This window comes from Lepisosteus platostomus, chromosome 4, assembly GCF_059453375.1.
Source record: "Lepisosteus platostomus isolate fLepPlt1 chromosome 4, fLepPlt1.hap1, whole genome shotgun sequence".
NCBI classification, from domain to species: Eukaryota; Metazoa; Chordata; class Actinopteri; order Semionotiformes; family Lepisosteidae; genus Lepisosteus; species Lepisosteus platostomus.
In genome coordinates this window covers 2,044,300-2,056,749 of record NC_142614.1, presented here as the reverse complement: position 1 = coordinate 2,056,749, position 12,450 = coordinate 2,044,300, and the positions used below count along the sequence as shown (strand labels likewise).

At 46.4% G+C, this 12,450-nt stretch overlaps 1 protein-coding gene across 2 annotated transcripts in view; it reads left to right on the top strand.

Moving 5' to 3' along the window:
• The first annotated feature begins 306 nt into the window (after positions 1 to 306).
• The window catches only part of exoc3l2b (exocyst complex component 3-like 2b), a 42,309-nt gene continuing 30,165 nt past the window's right edge, over positions 307 to 12,450 (top strand). Inside the window, exon 1 of one of the 2 annotated variants that reach the window (XM_088627441.1) lies at positions 307 to 515. The gene's annotated coding sequence lies outside the window, so the exon portion shown is untranslated. Of the gene's footprint in view, positions 516 to 6,147; positions 6,595 to 12,450 lie in introns of those variants that run through there. The other variant, XM_088627440.1, reaches the window with a different exon arrangement.

The window sequence follows — 12,450 nt, the reverse complement described above, 5'->3', positions numbered from 1 at the left end:
GCGGGAATAGGACTCTGCCGCCTGGGTCTCTGGGGAGGAAGAGGTCCGCTCCAGCTTACGCCAAGACGTCCACCAGCGTCACAGCTGGAGTTTACCTGCGCAAGGGCTCAGTGAAAAACCAACAAACACACCGGCCGACACAGAGGAAGAAATGACAAATAAACCCCCCCAACACCCTCAAACGACACCACTCCTGCATGTGCGAGGCGCTGACGTAACTCGTCAGAAAAAAATATGCACACAAAAATAGCCCAACAAGGCCAGTAATTAGTATAATTAGAGCCCGGCAGAGGCAGGGAGGAAAGGGGATGGACTGCTTCCTCAGGAAAAAGCATCATCTCGTGCTTCAAAACGCCAGGGCCAGGAAGCAGTGAGGCCCCAGAGTTCAGCAGACCTGGTTCAGAGGAGTCGCAGCCTCTGCACCGCGACCGCACGGCAACCGCAGAGCAGAGACAGAGGCGCGCGGCAGGAATGCGACATCCGTGAGCCGGCCTGGGACCTTCAGTTCACACCAGGTAAGGGCTGTTGTTCACAGCGCTCCGGGAGCAGAATGCGGCTCTGTGTTGCGTTATTATTTTGAATGTGTCAGTCTAATCCCAGCTGTCCCCAATCTCCGAGACCCCCTTTCCTGCTCTAGCATTTAGAGGTGTCTGTCTCTTGGAGGCTCTGTACAAAGTGGCTCCTGCCTGTGCAGTTAAGGCAAGATGAAGCCAACAGACAGGCAAACAGATTCTGAAGAGATACATTATGATTGTCTTCTAATGGGCTGTATTTATCGTTGATGATTAGCAATTAAATAACCATTCTTTTAACAGCTTTCTTTCCCATGTTAAGTGTCCCAGTTAACATGTGGCCAAGCAATGCTAATCTTTTTTTTCTCTCTTTTATTAACTAACCCACCTCCATCCCCCCAACTCCCCAAACTTTGGAGGGCTTCTTTTTGTTTAATTGAAGAAGTGATACTTCAATGGAAACAAATCATTAAGCTGGAATCTGTGAACTAGAAGACGGTTTAAGTTAAGAAAGGGATTTTTTTTTCCTCCGGCGGTAGTTCTGATGTGCTTGTGGATGCGTGCACCAGGAGCCGAGAGTCTGTGCGTCAGCCATGAAGGCGGCCAGAAACTCTTCTCTCTCCCTTATCAGCTCTACAGGCCTCACATCCTCGCTGTTCTGCCTCCAACGTGACAGCAGACCTCCCTCTGGGTAGAGAGAAAGGTAGTCGCAGAGCTGTGAGCAGACGTTGGAGGAGTTAAACAGCGCTTGACCACATTTCCTTCAGCGCATGCCACTTATTCCAGGCTCATACTGCTGTAGGTCTCTGCCTGCCTCAGTCACCTAAATTCTCCTGCCTTCTCGGCCCCGGTTTTGCCAAGTCAGAAAGCCAGCTCAAATTGTTTTCTCTTCTCTCCCCATCTCCTTGCAAATGAATCATGTTCCAAAGGCTTGAATTTTAGAAGCTCTCTTCTGCGTCCCTCATGTTTGATGTGTAATTTCCACATCACTTTTGGAGGGACTTCCAAAATGACTTAATCGTCATGCATCAACACTCCTCACTTGAAACAGTTCAGTTGCCCTGTTTTTGAAAGCAGACACAGGTTATGGTCAAGTGCTAAGAGATAGTTGGCAGCACAGAAAAGACATAGACAAGTGATTTAGAGTGGATTAAGTACGTGCTCAACTAGGCATCAATTTCCCTTGGTGTGCCTAGGCAGAGCAACGGGCTTTTGAAAATAACACCCCAGGGACTGAGCGTGCTCTCTCCAATAATCGTACTCACTTTAAAATTGTATTTAATCTTAATTTTGTTTGTCTGGAAAAAATAGAGTCTTAGCCCATGAGGTCTCATTCTTCATCAGTATGGCTTGCATGTTTCTCATAAACGTTTCACTGATCGCTTTAATCAAAGCCTTTTCACATTGTGACGGATTTCCAAGCAGCGATAAATCATTTTGCCCAAGTGAGGTTATTTTTTTAAACCATCCTAAATCCTGACAACAAACACTCAGATCACTGGGATCCCTGAATCAAACTGAACTGAAAATAATTTACACCCATTGGATTTGATCTGTTTTGATGGGTACAGCTGTTTGCTGTTTTTTTTAAACCGGTGACGCACTAATGTCAGAGCCCACACCGCGTCATGCGGGCATGTCTCTTCCCAACTCTGTTTAGCCAACAGGGCAGGTCAGAGAGGCACAGCACAGAGAGAAAGACACCGCGACACACCTTTGAGATGAAACAAGCCCAGCTCAGACACACTGAGGCAGATCCAAGGCTGCAGGGAGCTCTTCCTGTGCCCAGGGTACTCAGGATGCAGGTGACCGTGTGGTGTCGGTGCCCCTTGAACAGCTGCAGGGGTCCAGCACTACTGTTCACACTGCCGTTGCGCAACTAACATCCTCCTCTGGAGCAAGTGCCCCCTTGTTATGTAACTGCAGTGTGTCTTTGAACTCGGAGCCTCTGCAGCCTCTGGGCAGGGGCCTGCGAGATTGTTAGCCCCTGTGCTCTTTTCTGCTGGCACACCACAGCTGCTGCACACAGAGGCGACCTTGGAATACAGCCCTTGAAGGTCCTGCCCCAGAAGCTTGCAGCAGGTAGAAAGCGCAGCCGTCTTAAAACAAGCAGCCCCAACCACAGAGGGAAAAACCTGCACAGCACCTAGTGCAAAAAGCAGCAGGCACAGAGCGCCTCCGTATCTACTGGGTACAGACGTCATATTGATCCAGCAGGCAGCATAGATCTGGGGGTGAGCTTGGGCTGATTTTAATGGGGCTGGTTTAGGGTTTCACCAACACCTAACGTAATGATTGACCTGCAACTCCTGATTCCTGAATCGCTTCCTCAATAAGACCCAAAACAAGAAGGAATGAAATTCCTTAGCTGTCACTCCACATCAAAAATAGAGATAACTCCTTTTTAAGCGACAAGCAAGGAAACGTGTTGCTTGTCAAGGCAGACTGACTGCCTCTGGAGCTGAGAGCTGTGCTTGTGGACTCAAAGTGATCTGAATTAACGAGAGATCACTTGCAGATCGGACGCACAAGGCACAAGGAAGGGTCTTTAAGCACTCATTCACTCCTGTAAACATCAACCCAGGGTGCTGCCCTGATGATCAAACTCCGCTAGGAGGTATTTGTATTTTTCAGATTTATTTCAGAGGAATAATATTAAACTGTTGTTTAGTGTGAACGAAAAAACAACAAGTGGAACACCTTGAAGTCCTTTTGGTACTGACTGACATCTATGGCTTCAACTTAATAGAAACAGCACACTCATCTTAACATTTTACTACTTTTTTCTGTATTTTATTCTGGTTCAGTTTTTATTGCCTCTCATTTTATAGACAGACTAGGATTCCTTTTTTTAAATTGACAATATCTGAAATATCTGAATATTGTGCTTAAATCAATTAGATGTGATTAAGGAAAATAATGTAATAAAGCTTCATTGTTTTTTTTTTAAAAGAATGAAAGATCCCGGTATTCCTAAAATTCCAGGAATGACACAACCATGAGTCTTGCTGACGGCAAAGATCAGACAAGACAGATAACAGCAGATAAGAAAACGTCACAGGATATTATTTCTAATTCAGTTGGAGTCATGAAAACCTGGCAAACTTTGTTCCTTTTAATAGCAGTTAGCAGTGAAATGCCAGTGGTATATTTTGCTTTCCTCTTGAATCAGATAGTGGAGCCAGTTGGTTTATTTCCTGTCGGTTGGTCGCTGACAATGAGCTGGAATGAGACTGCAGTGTCCTCGCATTGTTTTCCACTGTGCGCCGCACGAACGTGAGCCTGTGACTGATAATCATCACGCTGGGGAAGGCCGGGGGCGGTCTGGGAATTTTATGTGTTGCGTTTGCATCACGGGTCTCGCTGAATAACCGCAGTGACCAGATTAACAATAGATTCTCATCCACAAAATACAGCTTTGCCTTCTGAACCACAGGCTGGGTCAGTGTGCCTGGAGGACCTTCGTAAGGTTCCCTGATGCAAAAGCTGTTCCTTTCAGTCCAAGTTCTAAACTCTTAGATTCAACCTTGCTCAAAGCACCCAGCAACCAGGTGAGAGTAGGCTTATTTCAAAATCAGGATGCGGAAATTGTCCCAATTACCAGAAACAGAACATTCAAATGTCAATGAAGAAACATGTCAGGGACTAATATTCTGGTTTAATGGGTTTTTCTATATATGCTTGTTGTGCTATGTGTGCACAAATCTTGATGTGTAGTTTACAGAACCTCATAACCTGCATCTGAAGTACATTCATGCTCTGAATGCTAATCAGTCTTTAGTCACTCACACTCAAATAAGTGCAAATTTGAGTAAAATCAGGTCTTCTGACCTGTGTACACTCCTTCCTGTCTCTGCGCTCGCTATAGAGTTCAGTGGCTGAGTGTTTGAAGTCAGAGAGAGCATCGTTTCTTATCTAATTGTTTTCGAAGAGTAAATTGAGAGGGGTGGGGGCAAGGGAGGGCTTGATAATCCTCCAGCTACTGAAATAAAAATAAACTTGGTGTGTAATTCGTCACTAGTGAATAACGGAGAGTGTCAAGCGAAAGGCTCTTTCATGTCCCTTTTGTACTCGTGTTCCAATTCCCAGCAGAGCCCCAGCCCGTCTCTCAGCCACTCTGACCCCTGGCTGTCCTTGACCGCGAAGAGGAATTTTTAGTGGCTCCAGTTCAGTGTTTTGAACTGCCACAAGCATCCTGACAGATTCACTCTGGCTGTCGTTTGTTTATACACCAGATGTTTACAAAAGCCCTGGTGCGGGGGGGTGGGGGGGGGTGGAAAAGACGCTGTGAGCTCCAGGAGGAAGTCAAGACTCTCGGTCTCCTGGCTCTCTGAAGCCTCTCCAGTCGCCGAAGCCGTTGCGTCTGATCGGGAGGTGACGCACTCGGGCCTGCCTGCGTCGCGCTCCCAGAGCAGCTGATATGCGGCCCCCCGAGGGCTCGGTCATAGAGGGACAGGGGGCAGAGCGGCAGGGGGAGGGGGGCGATTGTGAGCATTGAGGCACACGCCACGCTTGTGCTTTTCTCATGAGCCAGTGGTGAACATCTGGCCTGCATGTGGTTTAGAGGCTCAGGATTAATGGCTTCAGCGAGTGAGGGTGAGTGGAGAGTGGCACAAGGTTAAGGGTGTTGCATAATCTTCGTGTTAAGGGAAGGAGTGTCCTGTTCAATACCCGAACGGACAGGTCTCGTGAATTTACAGCACGCTTCTGAAAGGTTTGGGCGAAGAGAAGGCAACAGCCTCTCCACTCGGATGCACTGGTGGGCTGGTGAAAACAGGGCATTTCATGAAGGCTGCTGGACAGCAGTGACAACAGCGGTTTCTGTTCTCCGCTCCGGGTGGGGGTTTTTAACGAACTAAGCACAGTTTTTTTAAAAGGTGGAGGCCTTGATGGCAATGCCTGGTCATTACACCCCCACGAAAGGAACCACGTTTAAAATTGGGGGAAAAAAAGCTTTTGAAGCATGATGACTTCCTTAATCTCACAGCAGCAGTATCCTGGTGACAGACACATACCGGTGTGTTAAAAAGACTGGGCTAGAATGTAGAGAGGGCCCGCAGAACATTCTGGCAGGTGTCAGACCTGGCCTCTCTGGTCACAATGAGCAAGGCGCTCTGTCCACAGGCTGAGGTGTGACGGGCAGAAAGAGTCGCCTGGACATTCAAGAAGCGTTTAGCAAAATGGGCCAAGTGCACGTGGCGTTCTGACGCCTCAGAGGACTACTGGCTTTGAAATTTTGGAATTCGAAGTTCATCGGTGCTGCCGAGGGCTATTTCTTTTCAGAATAAGCCATTTCTTGTAAAGCAGGTGCTCCGGTTACCTGCGCCGCAGGGAGTGGCTGTCTGCCTTGCTGAGCCTGAAGCCATGTTACACCGGCTCCCTTGTGTGAGCTTTGCGGTGCTGAACGGACGACAACTCTTCTTCTGTTGTCGTGGTGTGAGAGCTCTTTGTAGTGGGAATGTCTTTGCTTTGAGAACTGATCTTGTTCGGAAGAACAAAAAAAGTCCCCTTTACCACCTGTCTCCAGAACAATGGCTTCGCATTGCTTGATAGCTTTTCCTCCGCCTCTCGCACAAATGTGCCGTGCTCTCTCCCTGCTTCCGCCCACTGCTGGCACACTTCCTCACTGTCCTGGCTCAGACCTGATCCCAGGTAGTGCAGTAAAGCCTCAATGACAGCATTGTGAAGCCATATAAAAGCCCAGTGAGATCAGTGGAAAATTAACCAAGATGCAAATTTAACGTTTTCCGAAGGGGGTGGCACATTTCAGGGAGAGGGGAGGGACAAGACATGCTTGCCTGAATTTTTAAAAACCGTTTGCTGTAGCTACAATATCAGCCCTCGCTACATCCGTGTGCTGCAGCCAAGACTGCTCTGGGAGCTCTAGTCTAGGGGAATCCCGAGTTAAGGAAGTAGCACTAAAGACGGTACGGAACAGGAGTGCACAGTCCACAGTCTCTGCTGGCTTCTGGATTGATCCTCTTGCAGCTACTATTTTTCTGCAAACACTGCAAACTATTTTTCTTGCTTTTTTCCCCCACTGAGGACTGAAGACCCTTCCTATTCACCAATCATGCCTGCAGTAAGTAACAATCTGATTCATCACAGTTCTGTCGCTGGTCACCTGTGTGGGTTAGTCAGCCTTGGTTTACCTGTTGCTTTTCTAGAGAGTGTGACCTTTGCATTAGCCTCTGAAGGTTATAATGCAGCTCTCCCTGTGAATGTCATTTGCTTGTTTGTATATATATATATCAAGCAGAATAAATCCAACAGATGAAGGTGAAACTTTCTGATCCTTTTCATCTGAAGATTAATGTTTTCTAAATTGTTAGAGCGTTATAAAGATTATATGTCTCCTAACAAATGCTGTGAAGCCATATGAGCTGCTGTAAATGTGATTGGCTCTTTGACCTTGGTGATAAAATAATTCCTATAAAACTTAAACATAACATGTTAACAGAAACAGCAGCAATAGCATGAATAAGTAATATGAGCACACATGCCACGGCTGTATGATCTGTGTCCTTTGTCCTGCGTTCATGATCAGCAGTGAGGGAGAATGACAGTGTAATTAATGCTTTTTGTCTGCTACACAGTATTTAGTCATTTAATTGAATGCCTTTTCTGAGGCAGGGTAACTGTTTGTTTTAATTCCAAAATGCTGTGTAGGGAGTTTCTAGGTCCCAACTGTGATGCGAAGCTCTCGGTTCGTCCTGAAGGCAGCCTTCTTCATTTTTCACAGATGCTCCCGCAGAATGTGCTGAGCTGTCTGGGACAAGTCATCAAATAGGAACATCTGTCGTGTTATCAGCTGTGTCTTTCTGTAGTCCTTTTCCCCTTTTCTTTTCACGATGAGAAACAGGAAATTGAACGTTGGCCTGCGCATGCTGGGCTAAGATAATTGTTTTTAGGCAGGCTGGGGTAACAGTTATTGGAGTTTAAAAAATAAATAAATGCAGCCTGTTCATAGACTGTAGATGTTTTTTAACTCACACCAGGAATCTGTGGACAAAGAGGTTTAAGCCCTGAAGTACAGAGAAGTTGCCGCCTACAGCCACTCTTCCCACAGATGTGGGCTGCTGTGGATCTCTTCTGCTTTCACACTCTCAGAACTCAAATCCAGACTTATTCCAGCCCACTCTGGCATTCGCTTGATTTTTTTTAAAAGAGCAATTTAGTCTTGCCACAGAGCATTTGGCGTTTTACAGCCCTAGAAATAATAAATGTGTCATGGAAAAAAAAAAACTACATTGTGGGTTGACTTTATGACAATACAAACTCCAAGGTCAAGATAGCTAGTTTTTCACTCCCCTGAGCTCCAGTGCTGTACTGCCCTCTTGGAAGTGGTGTGTGATAGTGCCAGCGTCACAGTAGTGTGGCTGTAGTAACCACCCCGTTGGACTCTGGTCTTTTGGGGATTCTTTGGTGCTGGAGGGAGAGTCGCACAGGGCTGAGACTGTGCCTGACAGACTGGAATAGGCTCACCGCAACACTTAAGGGGAATGTGACACGTGTGTGTGGCTCGGATATGAGAATGAAACCCCAGAATCCACTGTGCCTTGCTGCTTTGACATTGGCCAAGAGAAGCCATGGTGCTGGTCAGCCAGCAGGCCAGATATAAGCGTGCAGATCTGTGTACAGGGCTTTCTAGTGCCATCACCGCACGATCCTTTTATCCCCAGTACGCCATCATGGCCTTCCAGAGAAAGATAAGATGTAACTAAGGAAGAAGGATTTGCGTGATAGTGTGATTTTGGCTGTGATAACGTCGTCTGAGAAGAGAGATGTCCTAAGAGTGCCTGCAGACGGTAATGTGCTCTGCTGTGTCTTCTGTATGAGGTTTGCTGCCTTTGGTTACACAGCTACAGTGTGTTAAAGCGCTCTTCTCGTCCCTCTCCATCAGTGAATAAGTAAGATCATCTGGGAAGAAGTCACACAAGGCTCCCTGGGAATGGTCCAACATTCCTGAGCTTTATTCAGGCTTCTCGTTCAGAGTGGTTTTAACTTGTGGCTGGTGGCCAGGACTTTCCGGAATGCGTCTTAAAGATATTCTGCATCTTGGCTCTCACCCTCTCAACTCAACCCCCTTTTCTGGAAATGCTTGGAGGCAACCTGGGATAGTTCATGGCACCTCTGTGCTGTATCGCTCCCTGCTCATGCTGTATCGGTCAGGCCTGCTGTTCTAGGTATATTGTCTGCTGGCAGTTGTATAAAGTTAATATTAATTGATGCATGACCTCAGTTTTGCATCAGTTACATCTACTACACCCTTTTAGGCCAGTTATGTCTCACATTTACATCCAGGAGATCCACCCAGGCAGTTATTGCCTCCATAACGTATATTTTTCTTCTGTAAAGGAACTTCAGCGGTTTGCAGAGCTTTGACGTTTGGGTGGAGGAATTGTGCACATGTGGAATTGATATTGCTGATAAATCGGTATGGCTGCAACCGATTATCTTTAGAAAATCTTTTACCTGTCTTGAGCCAGTGGGGCCCCTCTTTCTCGCTTTTTATGGAATTGAGCATTTCTGAAAGAAGATTCACACTCTTCCAATAAAGCCACAGGTCCATTATGGACACATACTGTACTAGTGCTTCTCTGATTTCAGGTGCCCCCAGTGTATCAGTTGATACATTTGAATACCTACCTACATATAGACGGCTCTCAAACATGTCACATGCTTGAGCATATAAAGAGTGTATAAATATATTATAAATACTCTCATCTGAAGGACAGAACATGTATACAATTCCAGGAACAACACAAGTGTTTGATGTGCATGCTTGATAATCCGGTTTGGTATGGTGTTCAACCGGTCTGATAAGCTTTTAATACTAATGTAGGGAGAGATGCATGGTCTTAGACAGAAATGAAGGGCTTTCCCTTTTGGAGGTTTAATCTTGACATTGAAACTTCTTTCAATTGCAAGACTGATTTTGAAGAAATGGAAAACAGTTTTGAGCCTGTGGTTACAGTTTCATTATAGTGTTTCTGATTGCATTCCACTGAAAGACCTCGTTTGTGTGGAAGGACTGTACCACAAGAACACCAGGACTGTAAGAGAGATGCCGGGTTAAACACTGGCATTTCCAGGAGTGCTCTGCCCCCTGCAAACCAGTATTACTGCTTCTTTCATGAATTAATGATTAAATAAGAGGCCTTTGTCCTCTACCTCCCTGAAGGAGAGGGGGAAGGCTGGGATGTTCTGGGACTGTGGGATAGCTGCTTGGCCATCCCTGTTACATGCATGTTGATAAATCAAGCAGTGTTCCCCTTCTGTACAAAGAGAGCTTAGCTGCCTGTAATGAGTGACGGAGGATCAGGGGAGGGGGTGTTCGATCAGCAGGACAGAGTTGCTCTCCCTCCCTCTCCTTACCCCTGCCACATTGAAGTACCCCAACATATTCCTGCCTTCTCTCGACTTCTTAAATCCGTTCTGGTGTCCCTCTTCTGTCTGCTGTTGTTGGATTTTCCTAGGTCCGTTTTAGAGCTTCTTTTGGAGGGGCTATCGGAGTTGCCCAGGCCTCGGTGAGACCAGAGACAGCTTTCTGGGTTTATTTAACAGAGACTGACTTTGGTTACTTGGCTTCTGGGAACATTGGCCCTTGTGTGTGTGTGTGTGTGTGTGTGTGTGTGTGTGTGTGTGTGTGTGTGTGTGTGTGTGTCTGTGTCTGCCCTGTGATGAACTGGCGTTCTATAGAGGGTGTATCCTGCTCCCCCATGACCCTGTATTGGATAAGGCAGTTCGGAAAAGGGTGGATGGATGACTTATTTATCAGGGGGTATGGGTCCTGATGTCATCAACAGTTTCAAAATGTATGTCAATATACTGAAATTATTTGAGATTAACGAAGTTGGCAAAGGACTAGCAATATAGTGATGCTGAATTATCTTATCAGTCTGTTGCTGACTGTAGGATAAAAACACTAGTAGGTATGTTAGCACTGTTAATATTTCACAGTTTATGATAGTCAGCAGGCTGGGCAAAAGGTGTGAGCTGAATAAATATAGAGGAAGAATAAAAGTCAAGAAGAGAATGGAAATATACACCATCGTGAGGCAGTAACTCATTAAAATACATTTGCAGACAGCACAGGAACTCTTCTAGAATATAAGACCGACAGGAAGGGGTTTGAAAGATCCAGTAAATATCACAGTAAAAATGTAATAAAGGAGAATGAATGACAGCTGTTGGGATTGTGGGGCTGCTGAAATTTCTGCACTGCTGAGCAACACAAGCACACAACTTCCCTCTCTGCAGTCAGGCTTCCTATTAACTGAAAACTTTTTCATATCCCGTATTTCAGTATCAGCCGGTTAATAATTACCGCAGGAACTCCTAGTGTCGGGCCTGTGATCCAAAGGACACTTGGCAATGGTGACTGTAGCTGAGCTCTTGGTATTGCACACTTGCCAGCCAAATATTGGGACTGTCAGTGGAATGACTCTCTCAGTGGCAGGCAATGCACAGCTGGCTTGGGACAGACTTCCATCATCTCCCCTTGCCAGGACGATCCCCAGATCCCAGAGCCACTGAAAGAGCTGGCTAAACGTGCAGTTCACTCCCATCCTCTGTTACTGGGACGAGCGCAGCTCTTCCTGCCCCAGCAGGGATTCGATCTTGGTTGCTCACGAGCTCTGGGCTCTAGACAGAGGATAGCTCCTCCACAGCAGAAGACCAGATCCGCAGAGTTTCACACGGAGCGGCTTTCGGAGCAGGGTGATGGTGCTTGTGTAGCTTACTCAGAGCCCTGAGCCCTGGTTCCCGTGCCTCATCCCAGCCTCTTAGAAAGGAGATACTTCTATAAGGAAAGGGTGAGATTTGTCTGCAAACAGATGCCATATACTGCAAAACAGCTCGTAAAGGCCCTCCTGCTACCTGATGCATAGGGATCCAAACCTTCAGTGTGTTACTTTAGAATATGTGTTTTAATTAATCATCATGCAACACCAATTCCACACCCTGTGGAATAACACTCACATAGCATCAGCAGTGCTGATTTGCTTAATGCTAATTGAGCAACAACTACAGAGGTATAAACACCAGAAATGGTTAACGAGCTGAGAAGGTTTTTCTGAGCTCCTTGAAAATAGACTGAGCTAGAGCTCAACAAGAGTGAACGAGGTTTCAGACTGGAAAAACTAAAACAGCTCCTCATTTTCATTGTGCTGAAAGGTACACTTGTCTAGTAAGGCTAATACTTTAAGTGGTTTCAAGGAAATTAAAAACTCTTATGCACTAAAAGAGAAGTTTTTATGGGGCTTGTCGTAGCAGCAGCACCAGTAATAATAAGTTTCACTGAGAGGGAAGAAGCTTACTTACCGGCATAAATGTGTTTCAGTAAAAGACTAAAATTTAGATGGCCAACTATTCCTCATGGGACACTGAGCTTTCGCAACACCCAGTCTCTTGCCAAAACTTGTTCATGTTTATATCTGTGTCCCCCATCTGTTTTGTGAAACTGTCCTGATTATGTTACTGCTTCAGTGAACCGTCCCTCGTGCGCAGGCGAGCTCAGTCCAATCGGGCCCATTCGGAACACATGGACACAAGTAACGGTTCAGACCTGGTCTCGGAGAGAAGCCATGAGTCTAACCTTCACACGCACGCACGCACTCGCACACACAAGGATACAGAATACACACACACAAACACAGAGCCGGAGGAGCCGCTCAGGGCTGGGCCTGTGGCGCTGTCGTTCGCGCGAAATATCCAGGCACTCTATGGAGGCAGGAGTCACAGAAACAAACTTGGACAAACGTGTTTTCTCACGTTTTTGAGGGTCAAAGGCTTCGAAGCATGACGCTCCTGAGCAAGCTGGGAGAGAGCTGCCCCATCGGAGCTTTTACAGAATAAATTCAGCCAATATGTACTTTTGGATCATGGATGCCACCTGACTGCGAGATGACTTGGGTGCAATTCAGGCTTCCACAAC